The 21,646-nt window shown below is 48.3% G+C and overlaps 1 protein-coding gene and 1 long non-coding RNA gene across 3 annotated transcripts in view; one reads left to right on the top strand and one right to left on the bottom strand.

Moving 5' to 3' along the window:
• The window catches only part of LOC135812296 (mitogen-activated protein kinase kinase kinase 7-like), a 214,904-nt gene that overhangs the window by 84,532 nt on the left and 108,726 nt on the right, over positions 1 to 21,646 (bottom strand). The gene's annotated exons all lie outside the window — the stretch shown is intronic.
• On the top strand, positions 2,179 to 3,837 carry LOC135812781 (uncharacterized). Its single transcript, XR_010552967.1, has 3 exons — positions 2,179 to 2,275; positions 2,547 to 2,578; positions 3,655 to 3,837. It is a non-coding gene; the product is annotated as an uncharacterized LOC135812781 (long non-coding RNA).

Raw genomic sequence — 21,646 nt, 5'->3', positions numbered from 1 at the left:
AGCGTGACCGCCCCAGGAGGAGGATCCGGGAGGCCATCAATATCAGGGAGCGATCCCCGGAAATTAACAATAACAGTGGCTGGGATCTGCTATAACACCACCTTACTGCGAGTGGCGCGGGGCTCTACACACCTCACTGGTGGTGTGAGACTGGAACTGGGCTGTTATCACTGCTGTAGCGCAGTATCTACTTTCCTCGCCGTTTGTGCTTGTGTTGTCATGTATATGTAGTAATGCACACCCGCCATGACGTGCTTTGCACTTCTCTACGCGCGCTGTCACTATGTACCGCGCTTTGCTTGCTTGCCTCCTTCTTTTATACTGCTGTTCTTTCCATGTCCACTTCATTCCTGATGATGGTCATAAAGACCGAAACGTTGTAACGATACCAATGGATTTGTGTGAAATGCAGTGCTCTCTTGAGTGTAGGCAGGTTGCCTGCAAACAATTCAAAATAATAATAATAATAATATCCTTAAGCCAAAAAAACAAAAGAAATTATAGCAATAAAAACTGCTTTATGGCAGTTTTCTAAAAAAAGTTATTGTGTCTATGGACCCCGTCTAAAAAGTAACAAATTAACGAAATGTGATAGCCGAAAATTAAAATTTCACACAAAACCTCACAATAATCACACACAGGATGCGAGACGACCTTTTCCCCTCGTGGTCCTCTTTCACATGCAAGCATGTTGGCGCAGTACAGGTACTTGTACAAGTACAAGTGTCGGAATAAAAAAGTGCCGTACTATTAGATCTTCAAGTGTCGTGATTATCGCTGCTGGAAGTGCACGAGACTTCTCTGCTGCGTCCTTCCATTTTCTGACCCACTTTCGGATGTCAGTTGATATAGTTGAAGAGCTTGGCAGATCATCAGAGTACGTGTCGGCCAAGCGTTGAATGTTGGCAAGTAGGCCTTTCCCATATCGGCCGGCCGAAAAATTCGCCGAAAGTAGCCTTTTCAGAATAGTGAGGTTTTGCATTCCGAATTTCGGTTCGGCGCTCTTCGGTCATTTGTCGAACATCAAAATGTCGAATTTTCGCACCAACGTTTGTTTTGCAAGTCGAAAATGATGTGTTTTCATTTCGTGAGCCCTGGCATCAGCAACGTCCTGTCCCGTGCTCCTATTCTTGCTGATTCCAACGAACTTTGATCGCCCTAAGAGCCAAGGGCCAGACCTGTCTCCTCAGTCGCCTCAGAAAAACCAACTCCATGGCCAAGTCAAATTTTATGAGTATCGCCATAGTCTTTTCAGCCACACAGATGACGGTGAGGACACTCCAGGCGAAAGAGAGTAGACAAGCAGTGGAGGAGCAATCAGAGGTAGCTGACGACGCTGATGTCGCCAAAGACGCCTGGGAAGCGATGCCGAGATAAGAAATCTCTTTGAATAAATCACGCGCTGGCGCTCTTCTACAGAAAATTCATCCGAAAAATATTTTCGGCAAAGTGAGCTTTTTCCGAACGCGAAGGACTAAAGCTTAAAGGGACGCTAGGGGGCGGCAGTTTTTGCACCATGGCAACCAGGAGTGCGCGCACGCGACAGCCACCAGCGCAAAGCGTTGTAACTTACTTGTAGGCTGCGGATATTTAGAAAAGCGATCCTGTGTTCAAATGGCGCTACCTAACGACACCGCTATTCAGACACGTTGTCTACGTAGCTACGTAAGTTTCTACGTAAGATGCTCGGTACCTGGTCCTGAACCAGGGAGCTACAGTAGGGAGGTTCTGCTCTACGTTTTGGGAACGCGACGCAAAGAATCACGCGAACTTTCTTCGCGTTCCCGTAACGTAAAGAAATGCTGTTCTGCTCTACGTTTCACCTAGAGAAGTCACGTGGAATGTGTACTGGGAATTTCCCCTTCCATATTTGGCAGTTTTCTGCATGCAGTTGATCGATACCCAGCAAATCCGTACGCATTTCTCTGCGTGTGCCACAACGTAGAGAACCCCATCTCCGCGTAGAAATCTGGAGCCAAAACACGCGAAGCCGTAGACTCTAACCCAGACACCTGCTCTCTACGTGATTTCTCTACGTTTCACGTATAGCAGAACCTCCCTAGTACATGGCTCCAACTATCGCGCGGCCGGCTGGCCGCATGCGTGTTCATTGCAGACTTTTTGTTGTTGCCTTTTCGGATGTGCATGCACGAGGAACTTCCTTCTTTGGAACTGCTTCTTGCATGAGCTGTTTCGGATATTTCGTCTTCTGGCCTGGCTTATTTCGTTTCGGCGCTGCTGAGACCTCCTTTCGCGGAATATTACTCAATGACAGGTGAGTTGACCAGTTCCCTTTGATTCATTTGCTTGTGTTGACTCTTTCATTTACGAAAAGTGTGCTGATTTTGGGCGGAATGCAATAAATAATGGAAAAGCTGACAGGATCTCCTTTCTAAATTTAGCTTTTCCGCTGCCTAGGCCTCCTTTTACGGAATACTCAATGACAGGTGATCTCTGAGTTGACCAGTTTCCTTCGATTCATTTGCTTATGCTCACCCTTTCATTTACGGAAACGTGTGCTGATTTCTCTTTGCCCTTGCCTACAGTGTGCGAAGAACGCGAGTTCACCTTCTTGACGGTAAGGCTTATGTTAGATGTGTTGTCGAAATACTAATCTGGAGGGAAAGGTTCAAGGACTCATTGACCGAGTTTGCCAAAAAAATTCGCATATCAGGGAAAATCTCCATTGTGGAGAGGTTCAGTAACTTGTTTGCTTCATACGAAACAAGCCAATGGGTGCAGTCTCGTCTCGTGAAAATCTCGTACTTGTATGATTGGATTTGTTAACTCGAGTCTGGGCTGTTTGATTTGTGAGTACCGCCGAGATTGCACTGCCCCAAATAAAGTTTCGTGCCGCCAAAGCAAGAATTACGATCTGCAATCTGTTTGTAGTACCTGCAAGAATGTGCAGTACATGTATCGTACTTTCTCTGTTGCTGTTTCAGTTGCCGTCATGTTGCTAAAGAAAGGTTCAGTAGAGAGGTTCTGCAAAACGAAAATTCGAACGAAGTTTCGCGACAGTCCTTCCGAAAGTGTGTACGAATTTTTGCACAAACTTTGCGTTCTGCACATTTTCGTAGTTTGCGCGGGCCAAGTGCACGTACGACATGACCCGATCTCACGAAATTTCCTACGACAGTTCATTTCGCGTTCCCTGCAAGTTTTGCGTCCAAAGTTGCGAAAGTTGGTGCGAAGTTTCGCACTTCATGATGTAGAGCGAAAGTTTGTACGCATTTTCATTTTGCAGAACCTCTCTAGTGACTCTTTTGTTTCATACGAGACGAGTCAATGAGTCCGTGTGGCTTAGAATCTTTCGCTGCAGAAGAAATCTATTCGTATGTCTATTGGAGAAATAATTGTATTCACTGGTTATAAAATTGGCTAAGACAAACTCACAGAATAAATACCATCGGTCCCTTGGTGTTCGTCCTAAAGAGGTTCGACTGGATATCATTCATACTCACCAAAAGATGTGTAAGATTTTATTATCATGGAGCGCTTGTTTATCTCTCAGTATCAGTACCTCCAACCATAGCCTTGACCCTTTTATCCTCATGATCAGTGTAGTTTATGGAACGAGGTGTCGGACTCAGCAATGTATTTGTTTACATTTTAATACATGTTTATTGTTCCTCCTTTGCTGTGTTGTTTTAGAAAATCGTGGACTAACAGTTTGAAGTCATTGAACTACTTCCAAAAGTTGTATCGACATCAACAGGATTACGATTTCAGTGCAATATGATGCTGGATGATCTTATCACGATAACCCATGATTATAAACCATTATAAACACAGAATCAACAAAAACATCTGCGACACGCACCTGGCGCATGGCTACATTTCTCAAATAAATCTGATCGAGGGTGGGGAAATCTGAAATATCTGAAAGGCAAGACAAAGAGTCATGAAATTCTGCAACAGCAACAATTGAACATGCACAGAATGACCTCCGTATAAAAAAGTATCACCACCACTACTCGCATGTTTCCCCGCAGAAGAACATGCATTATGTTAGTGCCATTTTCTGCAAGAAAAGGCTTGCACATCAATGCGTATAATACGGTATTGATATGATCAAGAGTCAGGGTGCGTTTGGTTGTTACGATCTAGAACAGGATCGAACAGCTGGTGCACACGGAGCAGCCTCATGCCAACCAAACGGTACTCCAGAAACAGAGCATATTTTTGTGAAAAATATGCCAAACTTGGTGAATTCTTCAAAATGTGTATGGGTCACCATGGTTACTGTGTACGGTACGACGAGTCCAACCCAAAAGCGTATGCACGTGATCATTTGGGACCAAAATCGATATTCCCGCCAGGTTTCACTGTGAAAAAGTGAAACTGCTCGGTCTGCTCTGGCCTCGAGGCCGGAGCAAGCAGAACATGTTCTGGCCGACCCAGAACAGGTGCAGTCCCAACCAAACGCGCTGTTCTGTTGAATCCTGTTCTAGTTCGTACCAACCAAACGCGCCCTTAATAAACCTCTTGATATGATGTGAAGGCCATCATTTACATATTGATATAGGGCATTCCATTGATTGGTGACAGAAAAAACAAAAGAAATTATAGCAATAAAAACTGCTTTATGGCAGTTTTCTAAAAACAGTTATTGTGTTCTAGTCCATGGACCCCGTCTAAAAAGTAAGAAATTAACGAAATGTGATTGCTGAAAATTAAAATTTCACACAAAACCTCACAATAATCACACACAGAATTAAAAGCTACATGTAGAAGACCTTTTCCCCTCGTGATCCTCTTTCCTATGCATGCATGTTGCCAATTGTTGGTGCAGTACAAGTTAAAGTTGAAAGCAGCATTTCAAGTGTTGTGATTATTGTGAGGTTTTGTGTGAAATTTTAATTTTCAGCAATCACATTTCGTTAATTTCTTACTTTTTAGACGGGGTCCATGGACTAGAACACAATAACTGTTTTTAGAAAACTGCCATAAAGCAGTTTTTATTGCTATAATGAAAAGTGTATTGCTGGTAGAATCTACTACAAAAACTGCATGCACCAAAACTAGTTGTACTGTGCTGCCGCGATCGCGTGACTCGGCGTGAGTGCATGTAGCGAATGCATGTACATGACCAGTAAGGCAGTAGGCAGTACGACTCGTAGATTAGTTACACTAGTTACACTGAAATGGCACCAAATGCCTGAAAATGCTTGCAACTGACTTCAATTTTTGAAATTTTTTCCCGGGGGAGGATAATGAAGAATTCTTGTCCCCGATCGTAGCGTCTTCTTGGCTTGTTGCAGAATCAAAAAGTCTTTCATTTTAGTTCTTTTTGTAGGTGTACTTCTGTACTGTTGAGCTATCCGAATTCAAATAAACATTTAAAAAAAAAGAAAAAAAAGTTACACTGAAATGGCACCAAATGCCCGGAATGCTTGCAATTGGCTTTAATTTTTGAAATTTTTCCCCGGGGAAGGCCCCCTAGGCCTTGACGGATTATGCTAATATTTTCGTGAAATTATGCTTTTCGCATTGCTGAAAAAATTGCAGAATTATGCTATTTTATGCTAAAAGTTATCATATTATGCCGCATTATGCTCACATATGCTGCTAATGCATAATGGTTCTGTGGAAAACAACAGGGGAATTTTTTTGTAGAGGGCGTTGTACTGTAGTAGCAAAAGTTCAACGGGGTCAACGCACCGTCCGACCAAGCTACGACCATCACTGATTGTAGTGGACTGGACATGTTATCAAGGGAGATACCTACAACTTCCTTGTGCATCTACTTGTACTTGTAGAACATGTACAACTGTATGGAAGTTGATGCGAACAGGCGGATTATTACAATTTTATGCGATTCGTATGCAATTTGCCTCGAATTATGCGATGATTCGATTTTGGTAGGAATTATGCGAAAAATTATGCTAGCATAATCCGTCAAGGCCTAAGGCCCCCGTACCCCATGGCCGCCCCACCTCCAAAGTCGGTGCGACGGGCCTGCTATCAGCGAACTTTTTCGTGTTTTCCTGTGCACATTTCCTGTGCACCCCCCCCCCCCCCCCTGTGAAGGGGTCCGGTGACGCCCCTGATCAGTACATGAAGGCCTCGTGCGTAGATTTACTGTGCTACGTGCCTTGGCCAGCGCCCGGGCCTTGGGCCTGCCTGGCCGTACGCTCATCGATAATCGGAGTCATGGTTATGTTTTCACTGGCATTCTTTGAAACTGTATAAGCGCGATACCACCTAGGGGTGGAGGTCGGGGACGTGGTGGCCGTATCTCTTGCCATTTTTATCCAATTATTTACTCCTCAGGTTAAGTCGTCCTTTGATGCTCGTACTCGTAGACTGTATATAAGCGCGATACCACCTAGGGGTGGAGGTCTCTTGCCATTTTTCCCTTGGCCTTGAAGAAGAAGAATGTCAACATTTACCGCCATTAGCTTGTGAAGAACTACTACATGTAGCCACCTTTGCTACCTTACATCATAGTACCTGTATGTTTATTACATCAATGAACAGAACTGAGCATGAGGTCATGTCTACAGGCATGCCCAATCTACAAGTAGAGTGTAGACCCGGTTTCAACCATGTACTTACTCTAGTCTAGATCTACTCTCCTCCAAAGCCAACTTCGGGTCCTGAGATGAACTGAGATGGCAACGGAAAACTGACGCAGAGCCCTGCACTGTAGAGCTAGGCTGACAGCGTGCGGGCCTTTATCGGCTCATCAAGGCCACCGCGGGAACGTCGCTCATTGGCTACAACCATAGAAACGGCACTGTAAAAACCTGAACCTGCTGTAAAACTCACTGCTATTTCTGGGCCAGTGCAAACAGCAGCTGATGCTGCTACTGAAGGGGCCAGGGGTTCACTTCTGTCCAGCTCTGTCTTGCGCGCTCCCACCTCTTGTGGGGATATCATGCGCTTACGCATGCAAGGGCTGCGCCAACTTTGCAAAGACTTCAATATTCCCTACCAAGGGCGTGTATCCAGACGTGATCTTTACCTTCTCATCTGTGATCATTTCCACTTGAGTACTGCTGGCGAAGCCTTACGGTGTTCCAGACGAGGAGGCAGACAAGCCTGCATTACCAGAGCCAGTAATGGCAGCGTACAAGAAGCCACCAAGCTTTTCACACATAACATCTGGCTGGTCTGTATCTCACCTAACTGAAATCCTTTTCTTCATTACTGAGGCTGTCAAGAACTATCTGTTAAATTCTCCGGACAACGATTATGACAAGGAGAGCTTGCAGTGCTACAAGCAACTTCGTGCGTACCAATTATTTGATGAGCACCACCTTCACACTTTGGAGGGAAACCTGTTTGCAGGTGGAACAAACTTTTATTTCGTCCGTGCAAAATGCTGGCCATCACAAGATGCATCAAAGCAAGCCTACACGTGTATCGTCTGCATCAGCAGGGACGATCCAGTGTGCTACGGTGGATACTGCCAGTGCGTTTCAGGTTTAGGAGAGTGCTGTTCACATGTCGCGGCTTTGCTGTTTGCGCTGGATGATTTTTGCAGCCGTGCCATGCGGAGTTTGTCTTGACCTTCCGTGACAGACATAATTTGCAAGTGGTGCAAACCAGCGTCCCAAAAGGTGGAACCAAAGCCGTTGGCTGGCGTCACAATAGCAAAAGCCTTTCCAGGAGCCCGGAACCGGCGGAAGAAGAACCGGTGGGAGCGGGAAGGATCCTCAAGATATGACCCGAGGCATCCTGATCTCCGGAAAGTAGACCCGACAGCTCTTTTCCAGCTGAAGCATGCCATTGCAGGTGCTGTATGGGACTGTGGGTTTCTAAGGCATCTTTATGACTGCGCACCGCCTCCTTGCACACCGCCTGCTCCAGTGAGCCTGACTAACGATATGGCTTTTGACTGCATTGAATTGGTTCCCAGCGCAGAGGTCACAGCCATGCCAGCTATGCCGTCTACCAATGATGGTGCGAGTGCTCGCTGGAATCGGCTGTATGAGTTGGCTGGTCCTGCTGAAAAGGAAACTCCTGACATTGACGAGTCAACCCTGACCAGTGCGTATGACAGAGTATTAGATGGAGAAAGGATGGCTGAGCGTGACTTGGCTCTCTTAGAGGAGAGGACAAGGGAACAGCACCTCAGCGAAGAATGGCATGCTGTACATACTGGGCGCATAACTTCATCAGTCGTGCATCGAGTGCTACGCATGCGACAATCTACGTCACCTGACAAGCTGGTTGCAGACATTGTTGGTCTTTCCAAGACCACATTCACAATAACATGAACATGAAGAGAACCAACCTACATATGCATGATTGCACAAGAATGGAGACGACAAATCGCTATAATCATTGTGCCACAAAACCGGTACACAGGAGATCTGTCGACAATGTAACGAAACATAAAACTCAGTTACTCAATACAGGTTCCACTAAATTACAAGAGAACAACGCTACAACATTAGAATTGCCGCTATATTATCGCAAGTGTAGAGAACGAGTCCAATACAAATGAAAACAATGAACAGACTGTTCTGGAGTTATTTTGGGAACAAATAATTGTACTACATGTACTTGCTGACACTGACCTTTTGTATATTAAATTTTGTGTGTAAGTAGGAGCACATACCAACACGTAATCTTTCTAAAGCCAAGTTCTCTTTCGATGCAACGCTGACGGTACGGGACGTAAGGGCCTGTGACGGCTGGGGTGAGCTGTAAAATCTTGTACAATTCATACGACACGACATGCTCCAGTCTTTGCGATGTTCAACAGCGAATGGTGCGAGTCATAAGGCACAGTCCGTGACGGGGTGACCGTCCCGGCGTTTCCCGTCGATCCTTATGTCGCGTCCCGTTGCGCCCCGTCGAATGTGAACTGGGCTTAACAATGGCATGGAGACAGTTTCAATTGCAGTTTAATGTTACTGCACTGCACTGCAGGTATCAAGGCAGTACCCAGAGGGAGGATGTTGGCCTTCTCCTGATGGGAAAATGTCTTCTTTCTCATAATAATAATAATAATAATATCTTTATTAGGATGACTCATGGCGTGGCCAGGACTGCACTGACCCTACCATCCACTCTACCTCTCCGGAAAGGGACTTGACAACCAGTCAAGATGGAAGTGCAGAGATATACCAGAGGTAAGTCACATGCTTAGGATATCCACTTGATGAAGGAAGGACAGGTGCTCAACTACTACACCAAAATGTGAGCATAAGGAAATGGGCTGATGGGTCATGGATGGGTGACAGGTCTTTGCCCGGTTGCTGGAGTATAACAACCTGGGTCTTTGATTGGTTTAGAAGCGGTCCGCTCTATTCGGGGTGCCATCCTCAATTGGACTGGCAGTGAAGATCTTGCAGGATCAATCGCACATGTAGAATATGGACATGTGGATGCGGGCAGCAGATCTGTAATTTCCAGTATCAAAGTTCAGTTGTATTTGCTTTTCTATATTTTCTATTTGTGATGTTGTTCACTGCAGCTTCTAGCATTAACTGCCAATTTGCACTGACGCAGCAAGACTCCCAACAGTCAAGTATGTTTCATTGCATGCACTAGGATTACAGTAGAATGCCGATTATCCGAATGTCAACTGTCCAAACGGTCAATTATCCGAAATTCCTGTTTGCACTGAATTCAATTCAATAAGTCGACTTATACCGGTAAAATATGGTAACAGCGGGACTGCAGGGTGTGGCATTTCCATGATACAGTGGAAAATTTCACGATTTTTGGTGCAAACATAGCTCAGACGCTGCTCGGTTGGATATACAATGCAGGTTCTTGGAACCACGGACACGACTCTTCGATTCAAGGCTCACAACACTTCGGGATCTGAACGTTTTAGGTCCGGGAGCTGTTCGCGGTTTTGTCGCTTGTCACGGTTGTGGACTCATCGTTGTAGCATGCATAAATGAGGCTGGACTATTCCAAGCGGAAAACTAAAATATTTCTTTCTCAAAGCACAATCACCGGCCCGGAGGAGCACACCTTCTCTAACTACATACCGGGTGCAGTACATGACACGTCCGTGTATTGACTAGCCTCTTGTACATTTAGATCTACCACACGACTCGCGTAGCGCTAGCACAGCAGTGCGGGTGTAGTCATGTACTACTACTACTGCTACAGTACTGCCGGGCGCCGATGAACGGCCAGGCTATGATTTCGCCATTTTTTAAGAACGGTCTAGGTAGAAACGTAATGTACAATATGAATAATTGAATATGATGTACACTCAGACGTATAACTCTGCATAAATGTACATTTAAGACTGTACCATCGAATATGAACGAAACTGCTGTGTTCGCTAAAAATAAGAACGGGCTAGGCTAGAACCCTGACCCCGTTCTTCGGCGCCCGGCAGTACTGTAGTGTAGTGTTCCGTATGTTTGTTGACTATGGCATGCACGCAGAAGCCAGCGGATGTAAAAAGTCCAACTCGGAAACGGCTAAAAAAGGGGTATCCTCAAATTTTGCCGAGCTGAAAATCACAGGGTAGATCTACGTAGGGCTTGTAACAGTGAGTCGAATGCTCTTGGTCCGAAGAAGCTGCGACAGATGGTTCTCAAATCGAACGCGTTTCGAATATTGGCCATTTTGCACACAAATAGATGGTGTGGCTACCTGGCTGCACACTGTGACCTTATCACCTGGATCAGGTAGACTGCGTGCTCGCTTTCGCTCATTTTCGATTGGGCGTATCTGACGAACCATGGACCGCAGCCTCCTCAGAAAAGAACATTCGACTCAGCGCCCCAAACTCTACGGGTCCTGAAATTAAAAAAATTCATCAGACTTCCCCTTTAATACGTAAGGCAGAACTTAATACAGTCCTTGATTAGAAGTTGACATATTCTTGTACGAATCCGGTGGCAGCCACAACAATGTCTTTTGTGAAAAATGTATGCAAGCCTTTTAAAAAGCATCTCCCACCAGGCATTCGATCGAATTTTTCATGGCGTGGAGATTTGTTACGGCGTGAACCGATGCTTGGCGTGTAGAATTTGCTTTTTGATGTGGTCTTTGGAAGATGCAGTCTTAAAACTGGTGTGGATGTCTTTGTTTCTGTCCTTCTGCTGTCCTCGTAGAAAGAATAATATAGACGTGCAGAAAATGTAGGAGAGCGATGACATCAGAAGGACGCTCTCAGGTTCAGGGTACCTGTACTGCCCCAATAAAGTGGGTCAGATCCCAAAACGAGGTTGGCCGAAGCAAAAAAATAGAAGAGCCTGCCTTGAATTGAATATGAGGAAGAAGAAGAAGACAAAGAAAGAGAAAGAGTAGGAAATTGTTAGTGTAAACTTTGTTTCCTCTGTCTAGGCTGCCATCGCATTATAGCAGCCAACAGTGTGTGTGTGTGTGTGTGTGTGTGTGTGTGTGTGTGTGTGTGTGTGTGTGTGTGCGTATGTGTGTGTGTTTGCGTTTGTGTGCACACGCTTGTGTGTGTGTGTGTGTGTTTGCATGTGTGTATATTCTGCTAATCTTGACTTAAATTTCCACATCTGGGCATATTGTGTTCTGTATGTGAATTTATCTTCATTAACTTGTGCGCGACGTTCCTTTCTTCACGTTACGGCACTTTAGTATTGTTTTACTTGAACATCATACTCTCGCCCAACTTTGTTTCACCAACAAAGGTTTATTCTCCAAAGTATTTCTAATTGATTGTGTATGAGTTTCATACTAGGGAGGTTTAGTTCCCACGTCAGGGGCGTAGCACCCGCTACGACTGGTACGACCATGGCCGTACCACTTTTCGAAAAGTGTGGTCCGTCCGGAACGTGCAAAACCGTAATAAAAATAATCAGGATCCATCGATGCATATGCGCATCAGACCTTGACCTTTTTCTAGACTCGTAGATCTGTTATGCATCTGCAGTCGGACTGAGTCTACTGTACTCGACTCGACTGCATGCACACTGCGCCAGAAGTGTGCCAGAAAGTTCCCAGAACGCAGGATTTTGTGTCTTTTTTTACAAAATTTTCCCGCGGGAGGTCCCCCGGACCCACCTCCAACACGGCCTTCCGCCGCGCCCAACTTTGGTCGTACCACTTCCAAAACCCCTCCTACGCCCCTGCACGTAACGGAAACGCGTACGTGGGTGATCCACGTAAAGTGGATGAAGGGCACCCACGTTGCAATGTTGTGTTTAGTCACACGGAACAAACAAAAGTATAAAGCTAAAGGCCAAAACCTGGTCAAAGACGAAGCTACCCCGGCCTTAGAAGCTCATCTAATATTTTGATTTCGTGCTTCGGAAACTTCTTCAGCTGAGCACCCTCACAGCTCGCACAATGCGCTCCATTCTGATTTTCACCCGCGTTCTGGCGGAACGTGGGTGAGCCTCCATACACGGTATGTCGTGAATCAGAAAACGTCTGTACGTGGGTCATTGAGTATCATATCACGTGGTACACCCACGTAAAGTACCCACGGATTACGTGGGACTAAACCTCCCTACTACTGACTGTTGGAATCCACCAGCTGTGTTTCCTTGAGGGGCGTATCCTTACCTGGGATGTGTTTTCTCATTCCCGGCAGCAGAAAGAGCTCTACAATATGTATAAATTTAAGAATAGAATTAGATGTACAGGAGAGTGCCGATTATCCCCACCCCTCGGGACGCGGGCTGTCTCCAGAGGGTTCAGATGAGAACAATGTTCGGATAAGAGAGCAGTCACACATCTATCTAAATCATGCATATTACAGCATGTTTTCATCATTTTTCATTCTCTTCAGCAGTGCAACAGGAACTAGGTGCACTCAAGCTCCTCTAAATTAATGACAGACGATGATTACACATTTTGACTCAAACCTGTTGTAATACATCTTGTGAATCGCTTCAATGGTGCCCCGAGCGACGAAAATCAACAACTTGAAACTCATCTTCTACCCCTCAATTAAATGCCAGCAATTATTTTGGATAATTAATCATTTGGATAGATGACATTAGGATAGTCGGCACATTGTGTGTGATGGGGGGGGGGGGGGGAGGGAGGAAGAGGAGGAGGCTGCGAGAGGCCGTGGTGGACGTGTACTTGTGCAGAGCCTGGAAATAGCCTCACTTTAGATGTATGCACATTCAAACGGTGGATGCTTCCTGCCATCCTTTCCCCCCTCTTTTTCCTTTTCCTGCCATTCTTTTCCCCCTTTTCTGCGAGAAGATTAGCCCCCTCCTTGCGCAAGAAAGCTGGAGTGAAGTTCTACTCTGCATCAAGCTTGCTCGGTTTCCGTTCCGCAATACATCGCAAGCTACGCAGTCGAGTTGAAGCGGCCCATGAACGTCCACAGTGACCCAGCGTTCAAGGACGCAAACTTTGCATTGAAGGCTTTCCTCATGAAGCCAAAGAAAGCGGGAGAAGTCAAAGCGGTGGAGCACAAACACCCCATCAACGATGTTTCGAATTGCGTGCATGGCCCAAAATGACCCAACTCTCACAAGATCAAAGGAGCGCACAAATATTCAACATAGACAAAAACTTCTTCTTGTTCCAAAACAAAACCCCAGCACAAGAGCTACCCTGTCCTAACAAAAATCACAGCAAAAATGTAAATCAGCTGTTACGCATGCGCTGCCTACAACGGCGGGAAACTGAAAAGAGCAGGCTAGGCACGAACAGGCACGTGCATGATATTACCATCATCAATAAAACCGCACAGCACAGGGGTAGCTACACTTGAGATGAGAACAGGCCAAACATCATGAATGAGAAGCGGGAGTCACTCGGCCACACAGACCAATGAAACACAACAGATAGTCTATACACAACATTCCTCCCCCTTGAGCAAACATGCAAATAGCAGGGGAGCGAAAACTACATACACTCAGAAGAGCAAAAAAAACAAAAACAACGAAAAACAAAAGGCAAAAACAAGTATATGCCACACCAGCATCTTGCCAGGAAAAACAAAAGAGCATAATGTGTACTTCCTCCGATAGAACTAGCTCATCAGCACCGAAACTATCGAAGACCTTTGCAACCCACTCGTGCTGTAACACGCATAACATGATTCCTATCACCCATAGCTCTAACAGTACCACACAGCATGAAATATGGCTAGCAGATATTTTATTTCATTATCACTGATCAGCCAACGTCTTCGGTATTAGAATCAGTTACTCAGTACTTAGCTCGGGGCGATGAGTTTCACTTCACAGGTCACGCATCTTCACGACCGACTCCAAGCTGTTAACTCGGTCACTCGACGGCTCCACTTCCAGAGGCACAAGGTAGCGAACATGCCGACGGTAGACTTTTCCCCGGATGTTGACATCCACCACACGTGTCGCTCCGTCCTTGCCTGGGTAGACGGCTTCCACTCTTCCCAATGGCCACTTTGCTCGTGGAAGATGGTCGTCGAGGCATAGCAGAACATCTCCAACCTGAGCTGACCTCTGAGCACGTTGCCACTTGGTAGTCAGGTTCAACCGTGAGACAACCTCTCTCTTCCAGCGCCTCCAAACTACCTTCAGTAAATGCTGGATGATGTCGAAACGCCGATGAGGATGAGCTCGCTCAGCCAACTCTGCCTGTTCCTCCAGTGGACTCGTGACTCGAGCGTGTCCCACCAGAAAATGGTGAGGCGTCAATGGCTGAGGGTCCGCGGCATCAGTAGAAACCGCAGTTAGTGGCCTAGAGTTGAGTAACCCTTCCGCCTGAACAAGAGCAGTATGCAGTTCCTCATCGGTAAGATCCGCTTTATACAAGACTGTCTGCAGTACTTGTTTCAATGAGCGAACGACCCGCTCAAACACACCACCAGTGTGAGGCGCCCTCGGGGGGTTAAAAACCCACTGTGTCCCTTGGGCTGCCAACGCTGCTGAGACATCACCAGTACCAAGACTTTGTACAGCTTCACGCAACTCCCGCTCTGTCCCGACGAAATTCGTCCCATTATCTGAGAGGATCATGGTTGGGGTTCCACGGCGCTTGGTGAAGCGTACCAGGGCCATTTTAAAACCGTCCGTGTCTAAGGAGTACACTACCTCGAAATGGCAAGCCCTGGTTTGCAGGCATGTGAAGATCGCTGCATACCGCTTTTCCTGGACACGTCCGCGGCCACGTTTTACGTAAAACGGCCCAGCAAAGTCGACTGCTGTACGTGAGAAGGCGAGTAGCTGACCTTCGGTTCTGAAATTGGGTAGCGGACCCATCGCTGGTGAGTACGGCTTTTTCCACAAACGTTTACAGCCGACACAGGCCTGACGATACCGCTTTACCGTCTGTCTCCCCTTTACGATCCAGAACTTGTCAGCTAGCTTCGATAGCAGGTGGTTGGTACCAATCGAGTGTGAGCATTGCCGATCTTCTTCCGCAATGACCAATTCCGTCACCCGATGCTTCTGAGGTAATATCAAGGGACACCGAAACTCACTGGCCAGATGATGAGCCGTCCTCAGTCTCCCGCCAACTCGTAACACCGGGACTTCAGCGCTGCTGTCCAGGAACGGCCGCAGCTTGACAAGAGGTGATGAGGATGGTAGTTCCTTGCCGTTCATCAGAGTGTGGTACACGTCTGGGTACTGGTCTCTCTGTGATCGCGCCACCCAATACTGCTCAGCACTGTCAACCTCTGCTGCTGAAAGCTCCGGCACATTAAGAGAAGAACATTGGCTGCCCAAGTTCACGTCAACCACGGGGGCCTCCCCCGTGCTGGTATAAGCTTGTTCTCCAGCGCGGGCTGACCTGAGGCAGTGGATAAACCGGCGACACCAGGCTGTTACACGTAGGAGATGAGGCCACGCAGAGTAGTTCCCGGGGTCCAGTCGAGTCTCAGCAGGATGACACTCAACTGCATGTAGCCTGACCATGGCAGTAGCTACCTTGGATACTTGCATGCATGGAAGGACGGAGGGCACGGCAATCATTTTCTTTGGCCACTGGTCAGCACCGAAGGAGAGGAATCGAGGCCCAGACCACCACGTTCCCCGTTCCACGAGTTGCTGGGCAGAGAGTCCACGAGTAGGAAGATCAGCGGGATTCTCCTTTCCGGGAACATGCTGCCACTGCGCAGGACGCGAAAGACGCTGGATTTCTGAAATGCGGTTGCCGACGTCAACCTTAAACTTTCTACTGAGCGAGCGAACCCAGTAGAGGACGTTCATCGAGTCTGTCCAATAGTTGACGTCATCTGTTCCAACACCAACCGCTCCACTGACGTACTGACCCAGGCGTGCACCGAGTACTGCACCCTGCAGCTCAAGCTGAGGGATCGTTCGCCGCTTGATGGGAGCCGGCCGCGCCTTTGCCATGATCAACGTGACACGTGCTCCGCCATCACTCTCCGCCACTCGCACATAAGCTGCTGCGGCATATGCCAATGCGGAAGCGTCCGTGAACACATGGACGGTGATGTTGTTGACCCAATCATCTCCCTTGAAACAGCGACGGATCTTGAGGTGAGAAAGAGTGTCGAACTCACTAAACCACCGGCTCCATGAAGCAAGATGAGCATCTGGCAGCGTGTCGTCCCAGCCGATTCCAGAGAGACATAACTCTTGGAACATTATCTTGGCCCTTATGGTGAATGGCGACAGCTGACCCCTTGGGTCGAACAATGTTGCCATGCGGCTCAAGACTGACCGCTTCGTAAACACTGTCGGAGATGATCCCTTGTAGTGGAACGTGAAGTAGTCCCCCTTGACCATCCACTTCACACCTAAGGCTTTCTGGGACACCTCAGGATGCGAGGGGCTCTCTGCAATTGACCTGGACTCTGCCGCGGCCCGCTCCTCAGCAGGAATAGACGCCATGACCTCTGGGCTGTTGCTTAGCCACTTACGTAGCGTGAACCCGCCACGCTTCAAGAGGGCCTGAGTCTCCACTCGAGCAAGAATCGCCTGCTGTACGTCACGTAGCGACTTGAGAAGATCATCGACATAGAAGGAGTCCCGCACAATGTCGCTGGCAATAGGATCATACTGGTCTCCAAAGCGCTCGGCAGTAGCTTGCAAGGCTCGTCCAGCTAAATAGGGTGACGCCTTGATCCCGAAGACCAGCCGCATGAATTCGTACGTCTCAACTGTTTCGCCAGGCTGCCATAGGAACCGGTGGTATCTTCGGTCTTCTGGGGAAAGGGACACCTGGAGAAACATCTCCGAAACATCGCCCATCAGTGCGATAGGCTCAAGGCAGAAGCGAATCAGGAGCTTCACGAGGTCGGCCTGCAGTTTCGGTCCAGCCAACATCAAGTCGTTCACAGCAACATTATTTGCTCTGGCGGCAGCATCAAAAACAACGCGGACTTTAGTCGTTGCCTTATCCTCCCGTATAACAGCGAAATGCGGCAGATAACACTGTGATGAGCCGCATTGTTCAACTTCCTCAGTTGTCAGTTTCCGGATGTAGGACTTCTGCAGGTAGTCTTCCAGGACCTTCGCATACCTTGGCAGCATACCTGGCCGTCGCTGCAGCGATCGCATGAGTGCGCGGAGTCGGTTCTCAGCCAGCACCTTGTTGCTCGTGACATCAGGCTGCTTGGCGCCGTCCTTCCAGGGGATTCCGACTTCAAACCGACCGTCCTTGTAGTTCAGGGTTCGCTGAGTTGAAGTCACCGCTTGCTGCTCGTCCGGAGTCAAGTACTGGTCTGACTTTGGTAACATTCCAACCGCTTCAAGATCCCAGAAACGACTCACCAGGTGGTCCAAATTGGTACCAGCAGCGGTCACCGCATGGAACGTCGAATGCGTCGGTGTGGATGGACATAGTACTGGCCCAAAACAGACCCATCCGAGAGGAGTCTTCCGAGCAATAGGGTCACCATCGCCTCCATGACGTTCCTCATCCGCACGGTGAAGCACTGGTGAGTTCAAGCCAATCAGCAAGTCGAGGTGATTGTCTCCTGCTGTCTTGAACGATACGTCACGAAGATGTGCCCAGTTGTCCTGAATCTCCTTCCAGTTCACCAATCGCAGATCCGTCGTTACTCTGGGCAGGACATATGCCTCAAGCTCCGTAGCCTTGTCACCACCATCATGCTGGACCGCTAGCGTCACCACTTGGAAAGTGTCGTTAATTGCGCCACCACCGATAACGCCGACCGACACTTTCTTCCTGCTCCCCCCTAGACGGAGACGCCTAGCCAGACGCTCTGAGACATAGCTGCACGAGGATCCTGAGTCCAGGAGGACGTTGGCTGTAGCCTTCGCTGTACCACCTCTGACTTCTGCCTGCGTGACCATAAAGGATGTTAGCCCAGCATTGGAGTCGTCTGTAGCTGCTGTTGCATGCGCCGTGTTTTCACTCGCAGCCGGACTGGTGGACGCAGCTGCCTTACTGGAGGGCAGTGATGGCTTTGACTCGTGCAGAAGCGAGTGGTGCTTGCCACGGCAGTGAGGGCAACCGGAAGCAGCATTGCAGTCACGCGCCCAGTGACCTTCTCTTAGGCAGCAGAGACACAAATTCAGTAGACGAACCAGCTCGTTACGTCTCGACGTTGAGAGTGCCTTGAACTCATTGCAGTTAGCGAGCTGATGCGGACCACTACACTTGCGGCACATCTGTCGTGCTTGCTGCTGTGTCTTTGAGTGGCCAGACGTCTTGATCGGAGCTTCTTGAGGCCTTTTTGGCGCCGTAGCTTCAGTGCCTATGAAAGACCGTTGCTGCACGGGGCGCTGAACAGCTTCATGATGCCTTTTTCCATGGGAGGGTTGACGGTCTGGCTGCTCGGTACGGTCATTGGCATACTTTGCCGTCTTCACCTTTTCTAGTAGCCAGGTGGCAAACACCTTGATGTCGGTGTTACCGTCTCCGTGCCTCTCAAAATACCTGATGAGCGTTGTCCTCGGCACCTTTTCGGTAGCAATGATGCACAGCTCAGGGCCCGGTTCAGAGCCGCACAGCTTCATGTTGGCGATTAGGCTGCGTAGCTTGACCGCATACTGCTGCAGACCCTCCACGTCCCTTTCGTTAGTGACTCGGGGATGGTTGAGCAGATCTCGGATTTGTTGCTCCAAGTGTCGATCTGTGCCACCAAACCAAGACTCCAGCTCCGCCCACGCGGCGTCATATGCTCCGGGGCCGTCCAGAAGGTCTTCAATGAGGATAGCGGCTTCTCCGCCAGCAACGGCCTCGCGAAGGCGAGCCAGTTGGTACTCCTCAGGCAAAGATGAGTCGGCTACTTGCAAGAACCTCTGCCGCCATTGGATGTAATCGCGCCCTTTTCCGCTGAACTTCGGCACTTCTATTGGCTTCAACCAAGAATGCCCATATGGACTGATGTGTGGAGCAGCAGGCTGTGCATACTGAGTCTGATATTGACTGTGAGCACTAGGCGCGGCTGCCTGTGCAGAAGGCCGGTAAGCTCTTGGTGCAACACTGCGTCTTGGAGATGGAAATGCAGTCTTAGCTGCGTGAGCTGAGGGTAGTGGTGGAAGAACTGAAGATGAAAATGCAGTAACAGGCTTGGCGTGAGGACGTTGCTGTACAGAAGGCATTGCTCTCGCTCTGAATGCTCCACCACCCTGCCCTTGAGTTTGACTGGGTGCTCCACTCACAACTCTGTTCACTGCGACTCCAGGTGTACCAGTACCACTACCTGCACTAGCAACGTAGGCAGCACTAGACACTTGAGTAGCGGAGTGTTGATGATGTTGAGGCTGTCCCACAAGCATACTACTCTGAGTAACACTAGCAGTTGTGAATGTAGCTGCATGCACAGCGTGACCTGAAGGTTGCAACGAGGATCGAGTTCCAGAGCTAGTATCAGCGCTGCTGCCCCTGCCTTGCATTCCTGGACTGCCTCTAAGTGCTAGTGCACCTCTGGCCCTAAGCCTGCTATCAGGGTAATCACCCACTGTCCCATCATCTTGAGCAGCTCCATGAATGGCATGATCCCTTTGATCAGCAGCAGCGGCAGCAGGCGTTTGCCAGGGAACAGCAGTGCTGCATCCGTCAGTGACGCCACTGTGATACATACCAGTACTATACATAGTCACTACTGATGCATCATCATCACTACAAGCTCTCAGGCTGGAACTGACACCAGGGTCTCCAGAAAACTCCGTTCCTCCGTCATCAGCACTACGTGGCGCGCTGTGGGCAAAATCTTCGCCCTCTAGCTCTTCCTCTAGAGGCTGCGCTGACAAGTCACCATCGCCACTGGGCTGACTGGCTGACTCCAAAACTCCTGACTCAAGGAGCGAACTAACTTCTGCCAGCGGAGAACAATCCTCGTTCAACTTCTCAAACCACTTTTCCAACTTCTCCAATCCTTCAAAATCTGCATCGTCTCGCAATTGATTCCTGTGGTCCTCGACCACTTCTTCGATTTGTTTTACTATTCCTTCGGCGTCAGCCAGGTACTTTTTGAGGTACCTCGCACTCGGCGACGACTTCCCATACTCCGTGTTCAATACCTTCAGCAGGTTGGTCAGTCTTCTCCGCAGGGAGGCACGAAACTTTACATAGTCGTAAGTCACACTTTGGGCTGGTGCCTGCGAGCTGGTCTCCGGAGCGTCAGCTTCGGTGTCCTGCCCATGCTCGCCAGACAGCTCTCCACTCCCCGCGACAGTAGTGGTTTCTTCGTCGTCCATGTCTTCAAAATGCACGCATCCCGTCGGAGGTGCCAGTAATGTTTCGAATTGCGTGCATGGCCCAAAATGACCCAACTCTCACAAGATCAAAGGAGCGCACAAATATTCAACATAGACAAAAACTTCTTCTTGTTCCAAAACAAAACCCCAGCACAAGAGCTACCCTGTCCTAACAAAAATCACAGCAAAAATGTAAATCAGCTGTTACGCATGCGCTGCCTACAACGGCGGGAAACTGAAAAGAGCAGGCTAGGCACGAACAGGCACGTGCATGATATTACCATCATCAATAAAACCGCACAGCACAGGGGTAGCTACACTTGAGATGAGAACAGGCCAAACATCATGAATGAGAAGCGGGAGTCACTCGGCCACACAGACCAATGAAACACAACAGATAGTCTATACACAACAAACGACGACATGAGCAAGCTGTCCCGCTACTTCCAGGATCTCCCGTGTAGACAGCAGCTGCTCGAAAGAAGACAGTGTTCCTCTAAAAATGAACGCGACTGCACTGGTTGTGCTGTGTTGTATGACTGTGAAAATAATGATAGCAGGGTTGCATGCACTTTTGCAGCATGCTAGGGTTGCACCAGACTGTGTCAAGTGTGTGGTGACAGACTGTGTGGTGGCAGGGCTGCGATAAATGTATTACTGCACTAGGACGCGTGCAATACCGGCGTCGATATCTGCACTTACGGCTTCGCCGTTCGTGCAGATATCGGCCGGTATTGCACTGGTCCTTGTGCAGTAATACCGTACTGGCAATATTATGGTCGCAGTGAGGCCATGAAGCGTTACATTGGCACATGTTTACCGCACGCAGGGCGTTACATGCAAAGTCGCACAGGAGCCGTTACACAGGTTTCTATTGCCGCAGTCGTTTTTTTGCTATTGCAGGACTTCCTGCTGCGTCCAGTTTTGAACTTTTCACCACGCGGTACACGTGCTTTCACAGTTTTCAGCCTTTTTTCTGTCCCCGGGGAAAATTGCGGAAAAAAATCGCAAAAAACGCGGGGAAAAACGCGGCATAATATGGCATAATTTGCGGTAAATATGCGGTGAATAATATTGATGCACGGCAATTTTCAGTGAGTATGTAGTGAAATCAATCAGTTACAAGTCTCTGGTGCAAGCACTCGTCATATTTGAGT

Source organism: Sycon ciliatum, chromosome 3, assembly GCF_964019385.1.
Source record: "Sycon ciliatum chromosome 3, ocSycCili1.1, whole genome shotgun sequence".
Lineage (NCBI taxonomy): Eukaryota > Metazoa > Porifera > Calcarea > Leucosolenida > Sycettidae > Sycon > Sycon ciliatum.
This window is presented reverse-complemented; position numbering and strand designations above follow the sequence as displayed.